Source organism: Pholcus phalangioides, unplaced genomic scaffold (genome assembly GCF_987345545.1).
Source record: "Pholcus phalangioides strain wild (caught in Gottingen) unplaced genomic scaffold, Ppha-v1.0 ptg000021l_1, whole genome shotgun sequence".
Lineage (NCBI taxonomy): Eukaryota > Metazoa > Arthropoda > Arachnida > Araneae > Pholcidae > Pholcus > Pholcus phalangioides.
The window spans coordinates 11,302,077-11,324,446 of record NW_028301614.1 but is presented as its reverse complement, the minus strand read 5'-3'; the positions used below and the strand labels follow the sequence as shown (position 1 = coordinate 11,324,446).

Here is a 22,370-nt window from a genome sequence, read left to right as displayed (position 1 = left end):
ATGATTTACTCGTCGGACTATGTGATCACTATTCTATTCTATTAAAAAAATTACAAAAAAAGATTACCAAAGTCAATGCAAAAAAAAAATATTTTATTTCCCGATAATCTTGGGTGTCACAAGTGAGGATGGGATGCTTATACAGTATATACAGGGTGTCTTAGAAGTGTTAATGCGGCCTTTATCTCAACAATCGTCCGTCATAGACATATACTTTCAATTTAACAAACGTTCAAAAGACGTTCAAAAATTATCCTGTACCCATTTTGAGAGTCAAAATACAGTGTGTCAAAAACGTGATCCTGGTCACGGCACTATATTCCTCTCCGCAGAGAGCAGACAGGCCTACAACATGATACTGACAAAACATGAAAATTCAAGCATTTCCATCTTTACTTTAGAAAATGGTAGCCAGATGGCAGCATGAACACGAAACAAGCGCAACTCGACAACATAAATACGTTAGGGCCAAGCATACACTCAGAACACACATTCCGGCATGTGCCGATTCGTTGGAAATTCCGTAGCAGAATGTCTACAAGGTAAATGTTCGGTTAAGTAGTAGTAGTAGTGTGTCAAAAAATAAAAAAATCGGAATTTTTATGTGGTTCACCTGTCCGCTAACTCCCAATTAGAAAGTTGTTGCCCTCGTCTGTCCAACAGAAAAATTCTATGTTTTTAAGTGCAATATCCACTGAGATATTTGAATTCAAAAATCGGAGAAAAGTTGTGAAAGAACATAACTATGCAACAACATAACTCTACTGTCTCTAACGGACAACGTCCTTTCCCTCATTTATGCTGCCCTTTCCCAAATTTTCTCAGATTTTTGAATTCGAATATCGCAGCTAATATTGCAGTTAAAAACATAGAATTTTTTCTGTTGAACTCAGAAAAGAGATGATAAACTTTCTAATAGGAAGCTACAAGACAGGGGAACCGCATAAAAAGTTTTTTACTTTGTAACACACGGTATTTTTACTCTCAAACAGCTACAGGGTAATTTTTGAATGCCCTTTGAGCATTTTTTAAATTGGAATCATACCTCTACGACGGACGGTTGATGAGATAAAGGGCCGTATTACAGCGCTTACAGGACACCCTGCATAGTTACATTCAGTATTGGAGTACCAGGTTTTGTTTACCTGCAGGTATGGCCCCCAAATGAAACAGTGAAGCAACTTCACGAAATTGCCCCTGATAATGCTATACAGTGAAAGTCGATCGGTTATCACCGTCATCATGGCTGCTATAAGGGAATATTTGAAGACAGACTTGATTTATTGAATATGTTTACATTAGAGGAACGCAGGTGTCGGGGGGATATGATCGAAGTGCTCAAAATTTTCAATGGGATAGACCATGAACTATTTATATACTCCGTCAATCAACTGCTTCGACAAGGACACACCAGCATCGTTTAGTAGCGCTCGAGTGGTGTAGTGGTAAGATGCTTGTCTTCGACCATGGAGGTTACCGTCAAGGTTCACGGGTTCAACCGAACATCAAAAATAAGTTGTTTAGTTACTAAGTTTGAGGAGTCCACCGCGCGATGGATGGATGGTGCCTTCGTTTCCCATCCAACTCCACTGGTTAGAATTTAGCGTATGGCGATATATGACCGGAGTTGGTGGGCGATAACGTAGCATCGTTTAGTAAGGGACAATTCCAGGTTGTAGTGTAGCTGGGAATGTTTCTCTAATAGGGGTGTTAATGCACGTGATCATATTTTTTTCTTTTTATAGACCTACTGGAAGGGCAGCTTAGTCCTTTGGGGATCACAAAGTGAATGTACCTTATTTATGTATATTTTTTTGTGTTAATGTTTTTCGCTGCTATTGTTTTTGTCTTTTGTACTGTTTGTCATGTTTTTGTTCAATAATAATAAATTGGATTTTTACAAGTGGCAAAATATTGAATAAAAAGAAATGGAATTTTTGAGCAATTCACTCGGAAAAAATGAAACTATTCGTAAAAACTCAACTGGGAAAGAAAAACTGTTTCGACCGAATTTACTTACAGCGAAAAATTAATTTGCACACTACGATAGTTCTTTTTTTAATTTAAAAAATTGTACAGCAATTTTTAAAGCAAACACTTCACGTACTCCATCGGAACACAGTGATCTCCCCCGCCCCCTTTTTTTTGTGCAATCTTAGAGAAGTAATTGAGCCCTGGAGCATACGTGAAAACATTTCAATTATACTGAAGGAAAGGTGAAGTGGAAAAGGGAGTACGAGTAAAAATATATATATAAGAAGAAAATGAATCAGCAATTTCAATAGCCCAGAGGCTTTAAATTCTTCAGAATGAATGAATCCGAGAAGACTCACTGCAACGTGTAAGCTATAATACTGCTTCAGATAAAATAAGAGAAATGCACTAATGTCAGGAGTAAAAAAATTCAAAGATAATGTTAGCCAAGGGTGATCAACCTTTTACAGAGTGCGGGCCACTTCAATTGAAAACGAATCGTGTGCCACTTAAGTGATCTGTAAAAGCACCGCGGGTCACTTAAGTGATCTTTAACACAGGGCCGTCATTTTAACTTTTTCCAGGGGGGGGGGGGGAGACAAAGCACATTTACTCAATGTATGTATATATATATTTGTTTATATATATACCCTTTTTAATGTATTTTCAAAATCCAGGGGGGGGGGCAACGGTCTTCCCCTGATCCCCTAAATGACGGGCCTGGCCGTGGGCTACCGAAGTAATCTAGAAATGTGCTGCTGGTAACTTGAGTTATCCGGGAACGCACCGAGGGCCACCCAAGTGATGTGGAACCGGATCACAGGTCGTTTTAGGGATCTGGAAATGCGCCGCGGATCAGTTCCCCCATAGAATCTTCCTATACTTTACCATTAATTCGAATATAACCCAAGTTATGCAATACACATATCTCGGTGTCGTGATCTCTGCTGGAACCTTCATGTCAATTACATCTTTAATGAATGTCTGTAGAAGCTATTTTTCGTACGTTGCAATCTTACAGACGACTTCCCTGTTACCAAACTTACATCCTTCCCGTAGGCTACTCTCTTTTGCAACAGAAATTCACGATCCCTACACTTCTAATATATCGATAAATTAGAATCTATCCAAAATAAATCTACCAGTTTCATCCACGACTGTTGGTCCTCATCAGCTTCCGTTTCCGCACTTGAACGCCAACTTGACCTTCAACCCCCCCTCTCCACTCATCGACTTACCTCCCGTTTAATTAAGCTCTTTAAAATTCTTCATGGTAATTTTTCCATTTTGACACTTCTAGTATTTTATATAAATCATCCTATTTCTCGAACGCAACTAAGTATTCTTAAAAATTTAATCCAATTTTTGCCTCTACTGACTGCTTTAAATATAGTTTCTTCCCTCGTACTATAGTTGATTAGAACAAGCTTCCCCGCCCCGTCGTTGATTCCCCACGATAGCTAATTTTATTCATAATGTAAAAACACATCTGTAATCATATCGGCCCAACGCATTCTCTTGTATAGGCCTCGGACTACTATGTCGTATAAATAAATAAATAGTTTAAGTGATCTGGAAATGTGCAGAGCACGGCTTGAGTGCTCTGGAACTGTGTCGCGTGTTTCTTAAGTGATCGGTAAATGCGTGGCGGCCACCTGAGCGATCGGGAACTGTGCCGCAGGCTACCCAAGTGATCGAGAACTGTGCCGCGGGTCAGTAAAGTAATCGGGAAACGTGAGCGAGTCACGTGATCTGGAAACGCGTTGCGATATGAAACTGCACTGCTGGTCACTTAAGGCCCCTTTCACGCGGATGCGGATGCGGACGCGGGTCCGCATACCCTTTCAAACGAGCGCTGAAGATGCGGACGAATCGCCCGCATCTTTAGTTCGAAATTCGTGCATATAAACTGTTTTTTCGCAATTTTTGTAATTATTTTTCTCCTTCACCCCTGATTCAGTGCCCATAGGCAGCCTAGAGGCATTCTTTGGTGGTTTAATCTAGAGCCACATAGAATATGGATATATAAAGATGTCTTCATTCCGATCCTCACAAGTAGTCGATGGGAGAAAATGTCTTCAAATATTTTCAAAATATTTTGAAAAAAAAAATCCGTCTTTTCGGAAAAATATGGAAGAAAAATTCCAAAAACACATCCAATGTTCGAAAAATCAAATCCAAAAACATCCAAAACTTTCGATGTTCCAAAAAAAAAGAAAAAAAAAAAAATTCAGGAGATATCAAAGAATTTGCAAGTAGTAAAAAAGGGAAGGGGTGGAGACTTTCAAAATGCCTGTGCTTAGAAATATTCACATCACAATTCTGTCTTAGGCCGGGATTACACTATAAAAGTTCTTTATAAAACTTGAAAAATGCAACCAATAGGCGGATCAGTTAAGTTCTCTCGAATGTAACAGATGTGCTTATTGGTTACATTTTTCAAGTTTTATAAAATAACTTTCATAAACCTTTTAGAGTGAAATCCCATCCTTAGATATTAGTCTCACTTCTGAAACATAAAATTTCATTTTTTCAGTTTATAGACTGAATATCGAGTAAAATAAACTTGTAGGTATCGAGGGAACCACCAAAAATTTTCAAGCGCTAGGGTCTTCAAACGTCTTAATCCGGCCCTGAGTGAACACCGTACGTGGATAGCGTTGTTTAATAAAAGTATTTTTTTTTAAAGTTTAAAAAAATTAACAGTTAAAAAATTTAAAAAAATAAATAATATTTAAAATAATATTTCAGATATTTATATTTTTAAATAATTTAAAAAATTTAAAAAGAAAAAAATTAAAATTTTTAAATTAAATTTAAAAGTTATTAAAGTATGTAGTCAATTAAATATTCGTAATGAACAGAACGGCTTATAGTTTTGGTCCCGTCAGTGGCCGTTGTTGGCAGGTTTTATTGTATAAAATTGTGAAATATGGACAAAAGGCAGTTAAAGTTGCTATATCTCCATCTCAGAAGGAAACAAAGGGATAGACGTATGTGGGTACATCGTATTTGATGAACAGGGACCATCATATGGTGTTTTTAAGGGTATTTATGGCAAATAATTAAAAAAAGTCCGTGAAAAATCACCTTTAAAAAGTAGCCAAAGATGCGGACGAATTCGCTCCGCATCCGCATCGTCTGAATAGCTCCGAATAAACCTATTGTCACTTAATTGATGTTAGACTGCATCGCAGGTCTCTAAAGTGATATGGTAATGTGCCGCTTAGTTCATTTTTGCAAAATCAGGTTTGAGGTCACGGGCCACATCAGATGACTTCGTGGTAGTGCCGTCTTAAGGCTGGGCCCAAATGAAGAGGGGAGGGGCTCACATAAACCAGATCTGGTTGAAATTTTCCTGAATTCACCTAGTTGGTCCTCAGAAAAATCACTCGGCTCGGGGATCTATGACGTTCTTAAAAGAAGAGTTCTTTTAAGAACGGGGCGCGGTAGCCCGGTCGATAAGATGCTCGCCTAAAGTACCAAAGGATGTTTAGAGGTGTCGCGAGTTCGATACCCAGTTCGTCCTTGTCAGAAAACTTTCCTGACACAGGGGTACAACAAAAAACGGCGACTTGACCGCAGCAAAAATTGCTACCGCAGGGAGTCCCCCATCGAGGGGTTAGCGCACCAACCCCTCGACGAGTATAAAAAACAAGCCTGCCGTTCGGAATCGGCAATAAATTGTAGGTCCCGGTCTAATTAGCCCTCGTGTGCAGAAAATGACCGTGGTGTGACAAAAATGATCAAATGATCGAAGGTTACATTTGGTCATGGGTATGATGTATGCGAATATTTGTAGTGTCTCATGGAGCGAAAAAATGGCGTTTTCTTCACACAGCAATGCTCAAAAACATTCTATATTTTAATACTCCCCTCCCTGTATATAATTATCTCAGTATTATTATTTTTCATCGATTATAAAAATATATTATTTAGCGTTAGAGTGTTGCCAATCGACCGAAAATCGAATCGTTAAAGTGCGTGGGAGCGGGAAAAAAAAAAAAATCAAAACAGAAACGAAATTACTCGTCGAATGAATATTGGTTTTCGAACCGTCTCTTGCCATTTGATTACGGTCCGTACACAAACACAAACACAATTATTACAACTAATAATAATCAGAGCGACGATAATTAACGACTAAAAAATGAACGCAATAACAATAAAAATATTGAAAATACGACGACGACATTAACGATCGAAAACATTAGCGACAAAATGGTAAAGAGGAGAAGTAGAAAATGCGTAATCTCGGATCCATTGTTTTCTTGCGAGTGTTTGCATTTTGTCGATGCTGCGAAGCCAAAAAGCTCTTTTTCGACCATTAATCTCCATTAATGCGATTAGATTTATTCCGGCTTGTCTTATTGATAAAGCTTTAGCATTTCTATGTATCCGTGCCGTTAGGATCGATGTTAAAGGACATGAGTAACATCGAGAGTGAAAAACCTCGTGTACGTGCCTTTCCGTTTAAATGTTATCCGGAAAGAAAACTTTTCTAAAGTGGTAAACATTTCGATGCATTTTAAAGTTACACAGAGTGATTATAATTGAAGTTCCCGTACTCTGAATAGTTTTTCTCAAAAACTACTCAGCCGAATACAGCTAATTTTTCAAGATATCTTAATGAGACCATGGGAAAGAAATTTATGCAATAAAAAAATAGTTAAATTTTTGACCATCAGGTGAATAGGTAGCGCTTTTTTTTAATGAATTTTGCTTTTTTCTTTCTTTTTTTTCCATGGTTCATATAGCGTATACACCAAGTTTCAATGGAATACGTCTACCAGAACGAGCGCTACATAGGTCAGAGTAGTTTCAGTATACTGACACTTCTCATAGACCTATTCAGCGGTCGTTCGTACACTGACACTACTCATACCTATAAAGCGACCGTTCTGAATCAATGTATTCCTTCCAAACTTTGTATATACGCTATATGGACCACGGAAAATTAAATAAAAAAGAGCTTCATTTATCCACCTGGTAATCAAAAATTGAACTATTTTTTTTGTTGCATAAATTTCTCTCCTATGGTTTCACTAACATAACTCGAAAATGTAGCTGTATGCGGACGAGTAGTTTTCGAGAAAAACTATTCACTCAGAGTACAGGAACTTTAATTATAATCACCTTGTACAACAGAATTTAGTATGTTATGTGGCGAATATCAATTTGTGACAAAAAACAAACACTGAAAAAAATCAGAAATGGAGATATTTACCGTAGAAAACCATGATTTTTTTAGTTACAAAAATCCCAGTAGAAAAATAACGAACAATTTTAATGCGGTTTGTAGAAAAAATATTTTTTACGCAAATTTCACAATTTTTATTTTTTTTTTTGCTTAATAAACAAACATTTCGTCATTTTCATGATTTGAACATCCCGTATGCCCTTAAGCTTCATTGAACTCCAAGGAATCTGAATATCTTTCCCGAGAATCTTTTTTGAAACCAACTGAAAGACATGAAATTATAAATGATAAAAAAAAACCAGTTGATGTGCGTATTTGTGCGAATCGAAATTCTTGAGGGGAAACCATTCGTCATTTGGAGACTGAATCGAACGAAAAAGGAGCCAAAGCAAGGAATAAGAATCAGTTCAGTGGCGTATTTCACTCACGTACTATTCGCTGCTGCAGTTAATTCAAAAACCAACGGTATGGAACATGGACTTTTTTTTGGAGTTCTGATTCTACATGACATGTCATCATATCCTATTCCTTTTTGTTAACGGATAAATCCGTCGCATATGTGAAGGAAAACTCATACGAACCTGAAGCTTTGGAAACGTGTATCACATAAGTAAGATACACATTTCCTCGGTTCGCCTTATATTATACAGAATATCAAAAACCATATAGTATTGGTAAGGAAATATTAAAAAATATACAGGGCGATTATATAATTAAAGTTCCCGTACTCTGAGTAGTTTTTCCCCAAAAACTGCTTATCCGAATTCAGTCAAATTTTTAAGATAGCTTAACGAGACCATGGGAGAGACATTCACGAAATAAAAAAAATGCCCAATTTTCGACCACAAGGTGAAAAAGTGGTGCTTTTTGTTGAATTTTCCTTTTTCCCACGGACCATATAGTGTATATACCAAGTTTCAATGGAATACAAGCTTCGGAACGGGAGCCACATAGGTCGGAGTATTGTCAGTATATTGACGGCTGCTAGATTGGTCTGAGCAGTGTCAGTATACTCAAACTACTCAGACCTATGTAGCGCCCGTTCTGGTCTGGTAACTTGGTATATACCCTATATGAACCATGGGAAAATGTAAAATGCAGTAAAAAAGTTCCACTTTTTTCACTTGGTGGTTAAATATTGAACTTTTTTATTTATTTCATAAATATCTCTCCCATGGTCTCCTTAAAATATCTTAAAAATTCAGCTGCATTCGGATAAGCAGTTTTTGAGAAAACCTACTCAGAGTACGGGAACTTTGATTGTAATCACCCTGTACATTCCATATGAGAAAAAATTCACTAGAATGTTTTGGATTTTTCTGATTGTTTGAACCAGTATTTTCAATCGATTTACATTGGAATACTTAGAACATCGAGAATCTTCATACGTAGGCGCCAAAACCTAGAGGCTGAGGTCATTTGATCCTTCCCAGTAATTTCTTAAAAAATAATGCGATGCACTTTCCTTTTACTACGTATGCGCTTGAGTACCGTATATACGGGACAACCACTAACTTTCAGCCTTCCCCCCCCCCTCCCGAATGTTTTCTTCAGGTCGGCGCCTCTGTTTACAGACTAATGATTTGGGCAGAATTTGATTAGTCAAACAGTACAATAATCAAGAATAATTTTTATTTTCTCCAAAGAGTCATATGAAATCAATGCCTCTCTTATCAGATGCGGGGGGCAGATCGAAAATAACTTCGGGGCTCCTTGTCCCCGATTTTATATAATATTTGGGGGGGAGGCAATCTGGAATCAAAGTACTCATGCGTTATCACAGAGTATACAGGAAAGTGAAAAATATCTATTCAAATAAATATAGACACAATTAAATGTAAATTAACTCAAAAATCAATGAAATGGATGGCAATTAAGAATTGAAGAAAATTTCAAATTGATGAGAGAAATAATTTCAAAACTAATGAAATTTTAGAACTGATGACAATTCAGCATTAATGAGAGAAAAAAAATCCAAGAGAGATTTTTTTGAACAAAATTCAGAATTGATAAATGAAAAAAAATCCAGCAGTGATGAAAATTCAATATTAGCTCATTAAATGAAAGAAAAAACCCCCAGAATTGACGGGAGACTAATACCTTAGAATTGATAAAATTTCAGAATTAACGAGAGAAATATGCATGAATGATGGATATTATTCAGAATTAATGAGAGAAATAATTCCAGAACCGATGAAAATTCTGAATTAATGAAAGAAATAATTCTGGAACTGATGAAAATCCCAGAATCAAATCAATTGGAGCTTAAACACCTTATTCACTAGAAAAAGACGTATCATTTGATACATGTTATGAATAATTTTTTTACTTCTATTACCGCAAGGGCGGAGCCAAGTGCAACCGCACCGATCGTATACTCCTAAGGGGTGCCCTACATGGAACGCATGAATATAAATGTTACTAAGCGAGACACGTGCTTATAGTTTTAAATTTTTATCACACCACAGTCATTTCATGCATAACTGAGCAAAACAGCCAGGCTTCACTGCCCAACCCTGGATTCGTGGTCAGTTTTTTCGAATCGCAGATTGACGTGCCACCACTATCAAGCTATGTTTCTGTCACAGACATTCATGTACTGAGACCACCTGATAGTTTTAAACAACTAATCTATAGCATCACACTGTTGCCGCTAGAGGGCTAAGCTTGTATTAAAAAAAAAACTTAGTTCCCGAGACAGTACCCATTATAGGTGAATTGTTTGTGAAGATATGGGGGGAAAAACGTTATTTTAAAAACCGTAAAACGTTTACGTGGGATGATTGTGGAAGTTCGAAGCCATGGAGCGAGTATCATGTGAATGTTCAAGAGCAGATGAACTTTACAGACATTTTGAGAGCAGCTTTCATCCGATTCCCGAAGCCCAGGGGTTGATAACATCTATCTACACACGATTTGACATATTATTGATTAGTTTCTTACAGTAATTGCTAGAGATATTGGCTCATAGGGATTTTATGTAGATGTAGACAAAAGTTAATTTTTGTTCTTTGGGGTGAATTGCTGTGAATCACACATGTTTTCTATTGGGTTCACATTGGGTGAATTTTTAGGCCAGGGAAGCATTTAATTTTATTTTCTTTAAGCCAGTTCTTTGAAGTATGACTAGATGTAGAATCCGGTTGTGTGTGGAAAACGAAATCGTCTTCGGATGACGGTGGCATGAAATGGTCCAAGACTTCTTGGTATGTACCATAATTTATCGTGACATTCAAAATGCAAAGCTCTCCCGGGCCCCTAGTGCTAGCGCTTGTAAAGCCGTCAAACCATAAGGCAGCGAATTTCACTTAGCGTTTCAAACATTGTTTAGCGAATACTTCGGGTTTGCAGCGCCAAACGCGAATGCCTTGATGACAGTGGGACACCCAAAAAATTGACTCCTCACTAAAAAAAGTACGTTTTCCCATTCTAGTTTAGTTTACCTCCGTGAGAGCATATTTTGCAAAATCGAACTCTAGCAGTTTCTTGCTTGGAAGTGAGATGTAGTTTTTTTTCTTAGGCTGGCATTACATTATAAAAGTTTTCTAGAAGTGTTCATTTATAAAACTTGAAAAATGCAACCAATAAGCTTATCGATTACATTTGAGCGAATGTTACCAATAGGCTTATTGGTTGTTTTTTTTCAATTTGTAAAAGAACGTCTATAAACTTTTATAGTGATCCCAGCTTTAGGCAAACGAGATTGAAATCCGATTTTTACATACAATTTACATATTTTCAGATTGAGGTAAAAACTTTGAATAGTGTGTCGTAGACTCAACTGATAGCCTCTTCATATCTGGGCCGATTCGAAAACATTAGTAGGCTTAACAAATAAATATGGTACAACAGAAAATACTTCATATTTTCTGCGGGGGAAAAACTCTCTCTCATAATTACTATTCTAAAAGTGACAATGGTAACGAGGGTGTTGTGTGCATACAAATAGCATAGAATCGAATAAAGAAGAATCACCTAGACATATTTGCTTTTTAAATTTGCAGCTCCACCTAATTTCAATTCGAATCTTAGCGCAAAATCTAATGCGAGTCAAGGTTTTTAAAAAAAAAGTTTCTTCGAATGAAGAAGAAAGAAATTTTGTCATTGCTTTCATTACGTTACAAACACAGCGGCGCTGATTCAAGATTCCAACAAGATTTTTCTCCGAAACAAATTCTTTTCTTGCATTTAAAATTCCTATCGCGTCCAAATAACAAAATAAAACAGTCAAAAGAAATCGGTTTAGATTTCGTTCTTCTCACAGATTTTTTAGCATCTCTTTATCGAATTTTTCTTTCTAGATTTTATTCTTTCTATTTAGAAACGAGGTCCGCTTTATAACTTGATGATAGCGTAAATCTGTTTGAAAAAGAGTAATTACAGGTAATTAATTAAAATCTAATTTAACCGATAGGGTATTATTATAATGGAATCGAAGGGTTTCTTAGTGTATATATGTATACTTAATATCAGTACGGGAAGAGAGATCATTGAGAATATACTGAATAGAAACAAAATTTCCAATTCATGTAGTGTTGGAATTTATTTTATAATTTTTAGAGCGTGGAAGTTCAGGCAAAATGTCGTGGTTTTTTTCCCATTTTCAAACTTTTCAGTAAAAATGCCTTTTTTGAGATTTTTTTTTGCCGTAAATGCCTACTTCGACATTGTTTTATGTTAACTCTCGTGAATTTTAGAGACCACATTTTCTGTAGAATTTAGATATCTTTAGCATTGAAAACCGGCTCTACTTGAACACAAATACGTATAAGTGCCTGAGAGAAATTGGAAAAATTTTAATAAGGCACAAAAGTGACAAAGATTTTACATTTCTGCTGTATATTTCAAGTAGCAATCCAAATACCGTCGAATTCCCATCAATGTATTAAGAGTTCCAGACGAAAGCTACCCCTGTACAGTATGAGAAAAGCTGAGAATAAATTAGACTTTTGTTTCACCACGTGCATTGCTCTTGCATTTTCACAGCATTGCAGTTGAAAAAACTGAACGGTAACTGTCCCGATAGCCCTTTCTGCAAAGTGGAATGATAGATAACAGGGCTCTAGCCCTTCGAACCTAAGGGAGGATATAGATAAGATATTTTCCCTAACGAACTCGAGGCGACCACCGATAGACAGCGCCTTCACTTCCAACCCATCTCACTAATGGCAGTAAATTGCAATATAGCGATATGGCCAGAGTTGGTGTTTGGTGAAGTAGTAGGGCTCTAGCCCTAGAGCCCATGCTATTTTGATTTTGTTTTTTTACACCATAGATAAATGAACTACAAACAAACATGGAAAGTTATATCAGATAAGCATAAATCATGTCCAAAATTTGTGAGAAACAACCTCCAACAACATTCAACCCCTTCTCCTCATCCTCAAAACCCGACCTTCTCCATCGATGCTGACGTGATACTTGAATGGCCCCTATACTCACAACTTTGGTCTATCGTGATTTTGGTAATTTACTGCCGTTTAGCCAGGTTTTCACAGTGCGTGGAGCGTGAAAACTCTGATTGGTCAAAAAACCTGAATTTCAAGTTTTAAACCAATCAGCGTTTTCACTCTGCACACGGCGCAGAAATTCTACTCCTAGGAAAACCCGGCTTTTGACATTCCTATGCGGAATTTCTAACGAATCAGTGCACGTCAGAATGCGTGTTCTAAGTGTAAGTGTAGTCCAAACGTATCCATATTGTCAGAGCTGTGACTGTTTCGCATTTTTGGTGGTGGTGCTATCTGTCTTCCTGCATTTTAATGGGTAAATGCTTGAATTTTTCATGTTGTGTAAATATCATGTTGTAGATCTGTCTGCTCTGTGCGGAGGGAGTTTTTAAAATAGGAGATCGGCTTGCATTCGGGTCTCGAAAATGGAATCTCAGACGGTCTTGGTAATTCTTGCCGTCTATCATCCGAATTGATAATGAGTGAATGGGAAGTACAGGGTGTCGCATAAATTCGTAAACGGTTTAAAAATTTAAAAAGTAATTGATGGAACTGTTAAATTTGAAAGCGGTTTGCGAAAAAGTTATTCTCACGAAGGGGGAAACATGTTTTTGGTACCGAAAAAAATTTGTTCAAATTTCTGTCGTCAGAGGGCACTGTGCGAAAGCAAATAACAGAACCCGAACCTTTCTTCAATTTCTTTTGTTTCCAAAACGTTCGTAAAACTTCGGCCGGTGATCCAAGACTGAGGTAAAGCAACTTCACTAACAGCGCTTTATCATCAATTCCAACATTGCAACTAAAATCTTAAGGAAGTGCCAGCAACGGGAAAATTCAGAAATGAGCTATTAATCGTACATCCTGCATTATTTAAAGTGTTTTGCTTTCGTGCGGTACCTCCTATCGACAAAAATTGGAATCAATTTTTTTCCGTATGAAAAGAAATCCTTTTATGTACGGAAAGATGAGAGATAGTGCTGAGAATAGCTCTTTCTAGCAAACCGCATAAAATATAAAAAATTCCTTCAACGTGCTTACGGATTTTTAAACTCTTTATGAATTTATGGGACACTCTGTACATAAATGCTTGCTATGGTCTATGGTTTTCGCGCGTTGTTGAAAATCATGTCCAGCTGACTATCACTGTTGGTTCACGGACATCAAACTATGACTTTCGCGACAGGAAAACGTCACGATTTCAGTACAAGGGAGCACTGGTGGTTTTGGTTCAATTCGATCGTACCAGCGGCATATTTACAGATCGCTTGATTGACTCGGGGTATAATTACGGAGTGCTCAAGCGGTCCATGGCACATTTACAGAGTGTTCAAGTGGTCTGCGGTACATTTACAAATCATTTTAATGAACCGTGGTCCAGTTTCATTTAAATGATCCACTTATTTCTAAATCCTTCACGTTACCCGCTTTATATTTATAGGTCCCTTGAGTAACCAGCAACACAGTTCCCAGAGCACTTGAGCGGCCCGTGGCTCAGTTCCAGACCACTCAAGTAGTTTCAGATCGCTCAAGTGATCCACGGCACATTTCCAAATCACTCAATCGACCTCTAGTATAATATTTACAGATTTCTCATGTTTACCAACGATGCGACACTTGGGTGTTATGCATAATCGCCGGTGAAAGTGATAATTTTTTTAACACTTATTAAAAAATTTATCATACTTATCAAAATGCTCGTGATTATGCATAATAACCGGAAATTACAATGAGACTTATTTATATTACTTTAAGTCAATACTTAAAAGTATGTTCAGACGAGGGGATTTATGGTTTTGCCGCCTTTCTCCCATTCTAGTCGAATTTTCTTGACTCTTTCCACTCCTCAAATTAATATTCAAATTATTGCCCCGGGCTATAGCACGCTTGTTCCCCCGTGACTGTTGTCACTCTTCTGGTCACTCACATGCTTGCAAACTGATTTGGTCACTCGCTGTCTAAGTCACTCCCGTGCTTACACACTCTGTAGGTTATTCACATGCTTGCACATTGTTTTGGTGACTCACATGCTTGCACATTGTTTTGGTGACTCACATGATTGCATATGCTCTAGGTCAGTCTTGGTTGTTCCCATGCTTACACCCTCTCTAGGTTACTCGTTTGGTTGCTCACAGACTTCATCCCTCGCTTTTTAGATCATTCTTCTTGCCATTCAAATGATTCAACGCTTTTTAGTCGCTCACTGACCTTGGTCTCTTGTTCTAGAGCCCTCTTTTGTTTTATCCATTGGTCACCGACCTCATCCCTCGCTCTCTAGTTCGTTCTTCGTGCCATTCACATGATTCCACACTTTTTTGTCACTCACTGACCTCGGTCCCTTGCTCTCTAGGCCACTCTTTTAGTCATTCACTGACTTTGTTACTCGCCTAACCTAGGTAACCTCCAGGTGGATTTATGGTTTAACCGCCTTTGGCCCCATAAATTTTGTCGCCCTTCTGCCATTCTACTAATTTCTTGACCAATGATATTTCTCAAATTCTAAGGGGGGTTCAAAGGTAACAAAGGGAAATCATGCCGAGCCGTAAGTGCGAAATTTCGTCAGTGGTTTCATTTCGTGATGGAAAGACTCACTCCAAAAGGGTTTTTCGAAATTTACCCTAAAGGGGTGATAAAGCGGTTCAAAGATTGCATGAAACAATCATGGACGAGCCGAAACCACTGAAGCTATAAATATGAAATTTGGCCAGTATTTTATGATATAGATACCCACTGATATGGGATTTTTGAAAACTCAACTCCCAAGGGAGTCACGAGGGTGTTCAAATGTTACATGGGGGACTCATCGCCGAGTAATCTTCAGATTACCAAATCCATGCGAGCGAAGCCGCGGGTAATAGCTAGTATTTTATAAGATGAAGCTAGCCGATAAGCGATTTTGTATCTAGAGGTGTGAGGGATGTATAGGGTTACCAGATTCACGCGGAAACTGAGAAAGGAGGATGCTTGCGTGTCTTAGTAACATCACTTTTCTCAATTTTCCCAACAGATGGCGCCACTATGATAAAACAAAAAAATCACCATTAATTTTTTACAACTAAAACAGAACCACTAAAAACCATAAAAATAACCCATAACGATCCGTCTCCTCGCGCGTTTAATAAATTGTTCACACCGTCTGGTCAGTTTTATAACTTTGCCTGAAGCAAGGCGCGAAAGTTTCTCTCTCTCTACCTTCAGAAAGTTTTTTTTCTTTCGGGGTTGTTGCCTTTTTTGTCAGAGGTAATATCGCTCTATAGCAATCAGCACTGAATGTTATTTGCATCCTATTTTCTCCACTTCTAAATGAAAGAGGCAACAACCCCGTCCAAATTCACATTTTTGAGGCTCCTTGTTCAATTGAGGTCCCCGGGTCCTGCCCGAGTGGGGCCTATGCGTTAATTCGGCACTGACTATTGGTCAACGCCTACAAAAATGTATGGGGGAAAGATACAAGAGACATAGGTTTCAGAGTTCAGAATCTCAAAAGGAAGACAATAGGGCAAATTTTCTAAAACGTAGGAGGACGCTTGAAATTATATCGAACAGGAGGCATGTCTTCGTAAAGGACGTCTAGTTACCTCATATATGTATGATATGTCATTAAGTGCTGCCATCTCGCTTTCGGATTAGAAGCCCATGTGTTTAATGTAGTATTAAATGCCGTTTTTTTTTGGAATGTTAACGGCATACACACACTTTCCCCCCCATTCTCTATACCGAGTACAACTCCGGGCTATCGCCAGGGAAATTTAGTACTGCATGAATTATGCCAGAAGTTTGTATGTGTTCTTAACAGTATCGAATGTATATCTAACGTTATACGGGAATTTTTAGTGCTCCATCTATTTTTAAGACTATGAAAGAAGTGTAATGATTCAAAATTCATTCCATTATAGGTCTGTTACTCTCAATGGCGAGACATTTAAACAGGATTGTTATATATGTACTGTGTCAAGAAAATTTTATTTCAAATAGGAAAAATATTTACGTTATAATTAATTAAGAATTTTTATTTTAAAAGTATTACTATACAACATTTCATGAATACTTAATTATTATGTGAGTGACTTTGGTCGGTCAACTGGAGAGAAAGAGAGGATCGCTGACACTTTCGTTTGCTGTGGCGTCAAGGGCGACTAACCTGGACAGCTGTGATTTGGTACCGCATCGGCTTCAGCGATGAATTGCGATTCTGTTTTGTGTCCGCTGACGGCACCCCAGTGGTCAGCAGCGGACTAATAACGTTTTTTCTTCGGAAAGCAATACAACTGCAGATTGTAATGGTGTGGGAAGGAATCACTTATACGACATCCGGCAATCTTTAGTCGTGATACAACGAACCATAGCTCAACGACATGTCTAGGAAAACTGGTCGTCACTTTTAACCGAGTAAGTGAGGGAAAGGAGCGTTGTCCGTTAGTTCCCAACTTTTCCTCTGTTTTTTGGAATTAAAATATTTAAGCGACTATTGAAGTTAAAACATGGAATTTTTTATGTTGCCCTCCGGAGAGACAGGGTAACAACTTTCTAATTAGAAGTTGGAGGACAAGTGGAACGTATAAAAATTTAGATCTTTTATTTTCTGACACACTGTATTTTCACTCTCGAAACTGGCACACAGTGATTCTCGAACACATTTTGAGTATTTATGAAACTAGGAGATCTCTTACCTCTACGACGAACGGTTGATCAGATAAAGGCTAAATTAAGACTCGCAGGACACCCTGTATATGTATCCTATATAATGTAAAATAAAATACTCTCCAGTTTGTCATCTTCCTGTAAATTCTACTTCATTCAATCGTGAAGCTCTTCATTTTAACAAGCCCCCCGATCAATTTTGTCTGTTTTTCTCTAGTGCTTCTAAAAAAGTGTAGTGTTTTTTATAAACTTATCTTCAAATTTTGGGCCGTACCTGGAACGAATTGAAATCTCGGACGAATGTGATTCCGGAATGAATGATCTGCGTTTTATATATAGCCGAGGTGTAACTTTTTTTTCTTTTAAAACAGAGCACAACTCAGCTTTATCGCCATCTCTGGGCAATTTACTACCCAGTGAGTAGTATCTAGCGTTATGTCTGATTTTTCTGTGCTGCCAACTATATTTCAGAAGTGAGTGAAGTTTAATGATTGAATTACATTTGTATCGGTTGTAGTTCTCTGGCACTCAGTGGCGAGACTTTTAAAAGGGGAGATCGGCTTGCATTCACGAAGTCTCGAAGCGTAGAACCACAGAAAACCAACTTCAGCTGAACACAACTTGGGTGACGGTGGGGTTCGGACCTTGCGATGCGGGTCCGCCACTATGACCACTCGACCGCCACAGCGGTGCCGAGGTATAACTACTAAACCCCACATGCACGCCGTACATATTCCTCTGCGGAACTTCTAAAGAATTGGTACGTGTTGGAATGTGCGTGTCCGTGTTGTGAACCTAACGGGAAGCTTGTTTCTGTGTGATGCTTATTATAGTGCTGCCATCTGCTACCTATTTTTCGAACTATGAGTGAAGTGCAATGATTGAAGATTTGCCGTTGTAGGCCTGTTGCTCTCTGCGGTGAGACTTTTTAGCGGGAATATCGGCTCGCATTCGCACCTAGAAGTTGGGAACCACAGGAAACCAACTTCAGCCGAACATCCACTGTGGGAGTTCGAACTCGGGTCCTCACGATGCGAGTCCATCACTGAGGTGCTGTATGTTATTTAAATAACCAGTCCTCATATAAATAAAAATTGTTTAATTTGGTCTCGAATCGGAAGAGCTCTCAAAAATGCGATCGCTCCACGTTACGAAGTTATCTGATTATGAGAGAAATCTTTAATCAACACGGGAAGTGCTACGTCATTTCAGTCTGATTGAAAAACTAGACAAATATCTTTTTTCCTTGATAAATGATTAAATGTCAGTAAATTAAGAAATACGAAACCAAGTCTCACAATCGAGTGAATTTATTACCTTTTTATCTTCGAAAGATGGCAATGTTGGAAGTAAAAGTATGGCTGTGTGTGTGGCTTTTGTACCAAGGAAACTTATGGAATGTTTTCGAAGAAAACTGTGATGTGAAAAACTTAAATTTTTTTGCATCAATGTTAAACCCGCGAGTAATATTAAAAGTTAGCTAAAATATTTCTCACTGAATATTTCTCTCATTCTCAGGTCAAAAATATTTGACCTGAATTGACTAGTCTTCACTGAGTGGGAATTGTGACCCCCTGTTGCTGGTGACTCGCCTTCAACTTCCGAAAATATCATGCTAATTTATTTTTCACTAGTACAATCATATAAAAAAATCAAGTTTGAAAAAGCAATTGACATTCTTATTAAATCAAAAGACAAAATCTGAAGGATTATGATGAATTATTAAAGCGATCGCGCTGCGTTACATATGTGTCTAGACCTTATATCGATCCAGCTCAGCCTGGATGCCTCTGACAAACTGAAACAACAAATCTACGTATAGAACAGAATAGAACGGACGGAGCACGGTCAGGCTCTGTCGGTTACATGATGTAAGCTCATTGCCCCTGACAGCGTGATCGTACCAGAGCAAATTCTGAGTTACAGGGAGAAAAAAAGATGTCCCCATCATGGGATCTAAAGGACCTCCAGTCATGTATATGCATTCATATACAATTATAAAAAAACCTGTGAGAACAGACATATGACAAAGAGAATCAAGTCATGCAATGAGTTCGGAGTGATGTCTCCGATTTTACGTGATTAATTGGTTCTGCAAAATTATCGCGACAGGAAAAATCTCGTAAAACGCGTAAAGCGAAGGATCCTCGTAACATAGAAACGGGATATGGGAATAAAATGCCACATAAGTGAAGGAAGAACCATAAAATTTCGTATCAAAATGAAGATCGATTTGAAATTTCCTTCTTGGTAACCAAAGGAGGGAGGGATAGTGGAGGAGAGACAGAGAATCGGAATGGATGATGAAACGAACTTAGAAACTAGTTATGGGGCAGAGTGTCAATAAAGAGAAGTGAAAGAGCACCTGAAATAGTGCTAAGATTGTGGAGCGATTGTTGGATTTGGAGTTGTCTAACTGACGACAGTAAACCAGTAGCCATTGTTAGATTTGCACTAATAAAGTGCTCTCCGAGCTTGTGCAAGTCGATCGATTCTAGGAAATTGAACGAAAGTGGCTGCAGAAGATCGTGAAAACCAGGATGAAAGCGGCTGTTCAAAGTAAACAGCCGAACGCCGAAACCGCGTTCAAAGGCGCTGGATAGCACAAAAAATTGCGGGTTTTCTGTTGCGGCAAATTATTGGTTACCGTGGGGCTCTGTTTCTTCTAAAATTCGAACTAATATTGTACAAAATGTTTTAAAACAATGTCAATTGAAGGACCAGAATTTCCTATCAAAATTAAGATCGATCTTTAGTTCAATCTGAAGTTGGCTTCTCGGTAACTAAGGAGAGGGCGATGGTGGAGGATAGAGAGAGAATCGGAATGGATGGGGATACGAACTTCGATAGTAGTTATGGGGCAGAGTGTCAATAAAGAGGAGCGACAGAGCGGATGAAATAGTGTTGAGCTATTTGAAGTTGTCGGTCTAACGACAGTGGCCATTGTAAGATTTGCGCTAATGCAATGCCTATCGAAGTGCAAAGCCATCACTTCTAAGAATCTGAGTAAAGATGTCGTCCAGGCTCGTGAGCTAGAAGTGGCTATCCAATGTATAGAGCAAATTGCGGTATTCCAGAACCGCAGACAGGTGCACTAGAGACTGCGGAAAGGAAATATAATTGAAAGTCAATTTTTTTGTCGCTGTGCAACGGCTAAACAGGGGATGCGCTGTTGCTGCAAATCATTGGTTACCGTGGGGCTCTGTTTCTTGTTGTAAAAAAAGATTTAAACGAATATTGATTCGTTTTTCTCTCCATTTTTTCAAAAACAGTCAAGCGAATGACCATGTACCAAAATGAAGATCGATCTAAAGTTGGCTTCTCGGCAAAAAAAGAAAAAAAGAAGGTGGGGGATGGTGGATAAGAGGCAGAGATACGGAATGAATGATGAAACACACTTCGGAAACTAGTTAAGGGGCATAGTGTCAATAGAGGAGTGAGAGCGCATTACATAGTGCTAAGCGATTTGAAGTTGTCGATTTTGTGACAGTAAACCAGTAGTTTTAGACTTTAATAAAGTGCGACTTGAAGTGCAAGTCCATCACTTCTAAGGAACGGAATGAAAGCGGTCGTCCAGACACGTAAAGTGGAACGGAAACGGCTTTACAATCCCTTCAAACAATAATGAGGGCGGCTATAGGAGCCCTTAAATATGTCGAAAGCGGCTTTCCAAACTGAAAAGCGAATTGTGGTTTTGGAATACCGCAAACGAGCGCTAGACAGCACAGAAATTTGTTTCATTGTAGTTGCAGATTATTGGTTGCCGTGGGGCTCTGTTTCTTCTAAAATTTAAACGAATGTTCAGAATTTTTAAAAAACAACTGAAGGACCAGAATTTCGCATCAAAATGAAGTTGGCTTCTCGGTAACTGGGGGGGGGGGATGGTGGAGGAGATAGACAGAGGAGGGATTTGAAGTTGTCGATGTTCAGATAGTAAGCCAGTAGTTGCTGGACTTGCGCTAACGAAGTGAAAGCCCATCTATGAAACTAAGGTGGCAGTAAGGATTTCTGACAGGAATGCAACCACAATGGAAGCAGTTGTACATTGCGCGAGCGCTTCACACTGGAACGGAAGCCGCTCTCAAAAATGGAAAGCCAGTTGCGGTATTCCAAAGCCGTTAACCGGGAATCCCAAAGAAATTAAAATACCATTGCTGATACAAATTATTGGTTACCGTGGGGCTCGGATTCTTGTATAAACTAATTTTGCACTGAATTCTCTACAACGGTCGTAAGTTAGATCGGAATATCGTATCAAAATGAAGATCGATCATGGGATGGAGATCAACCAGAATGGATAAAACGAACTGCGAAGCCAGCTATGGCAATAGAGGAGTGAAAGAGTGAGACTAGTAGCCCACTGAGCAATTTGTTCTCGATCTTGCGACAGTTACCAGTAGCCGTTGTTAGACTTGCGCTAATAAAGAGCATACCGAAGTGTAAACCCATCGCTTCTAAGGGTAAACCAGAACTGTAGCGGCTGCACAGGCACTTCTTCAAACTAGGATGAAAGCGACTGTGCCAACTTGATAGCAAATTGTGCCATTACAGTCGGGAGCACTAGACCGCATAATTAAATGTCTACTGAAAAAAAGTTCCGCTGTTGCACTAAATCATTGGTTACCGTGGGGCTCTGTTTCTTGGGAGGGGGGGGGGGAATAATTAAACGAATATTGTATTGTAGTTGATATTTTCGAAGTCACAAGTGGATCGGAATTCCGGAATCGGACATAGCGACAGTACATCTAGTTTTTTGGGGCAAAAAATTACAGTAGCTTTAGCCAATAGTCACGTGACTAAACTATTTAGCCGAAGAAATAGGGTTTCCGTCAGCGTCGTCTTAAGATTATAATGGGCCCCCGGGTCAAGTGATCTTTCATAGGCCCTACTTGTCGAATTTACGTGCTTACTCTCGAAAATTTCGAACAGAACGAGAATTGAACCTGCTTCATTCACACAAACTAATATGATTATCCTTCTCCGGAGTCTTCAACTTCCTTATTCGCCCATCGAACATGCAATTCGAATCTTACACGATACCCTGTAAAATATACCCTAAAAATCGTGCATCCATGCATTAGGTCAACGTTTCTCAAACTATGGTCCAC

The 22,370-nt window shown here is 38.5% G+C and overlaps 1 protein-coding gene across 3 annotated transcripts in view; it reads right to left on the bottom strand.

Annotated features, from left to right (window-relative positions):
• Positions 1–22,370, bottom strand: part of LOC149070611 (3',5'-cyclic-AMP phosphodiesterase 4C-like) — a 344,660-nt gene that overhangs the window by 56,878 nt on the left and 265,412 nt on the right. The gene's annotated exons all lie outside the window — the stretch shown is intronic.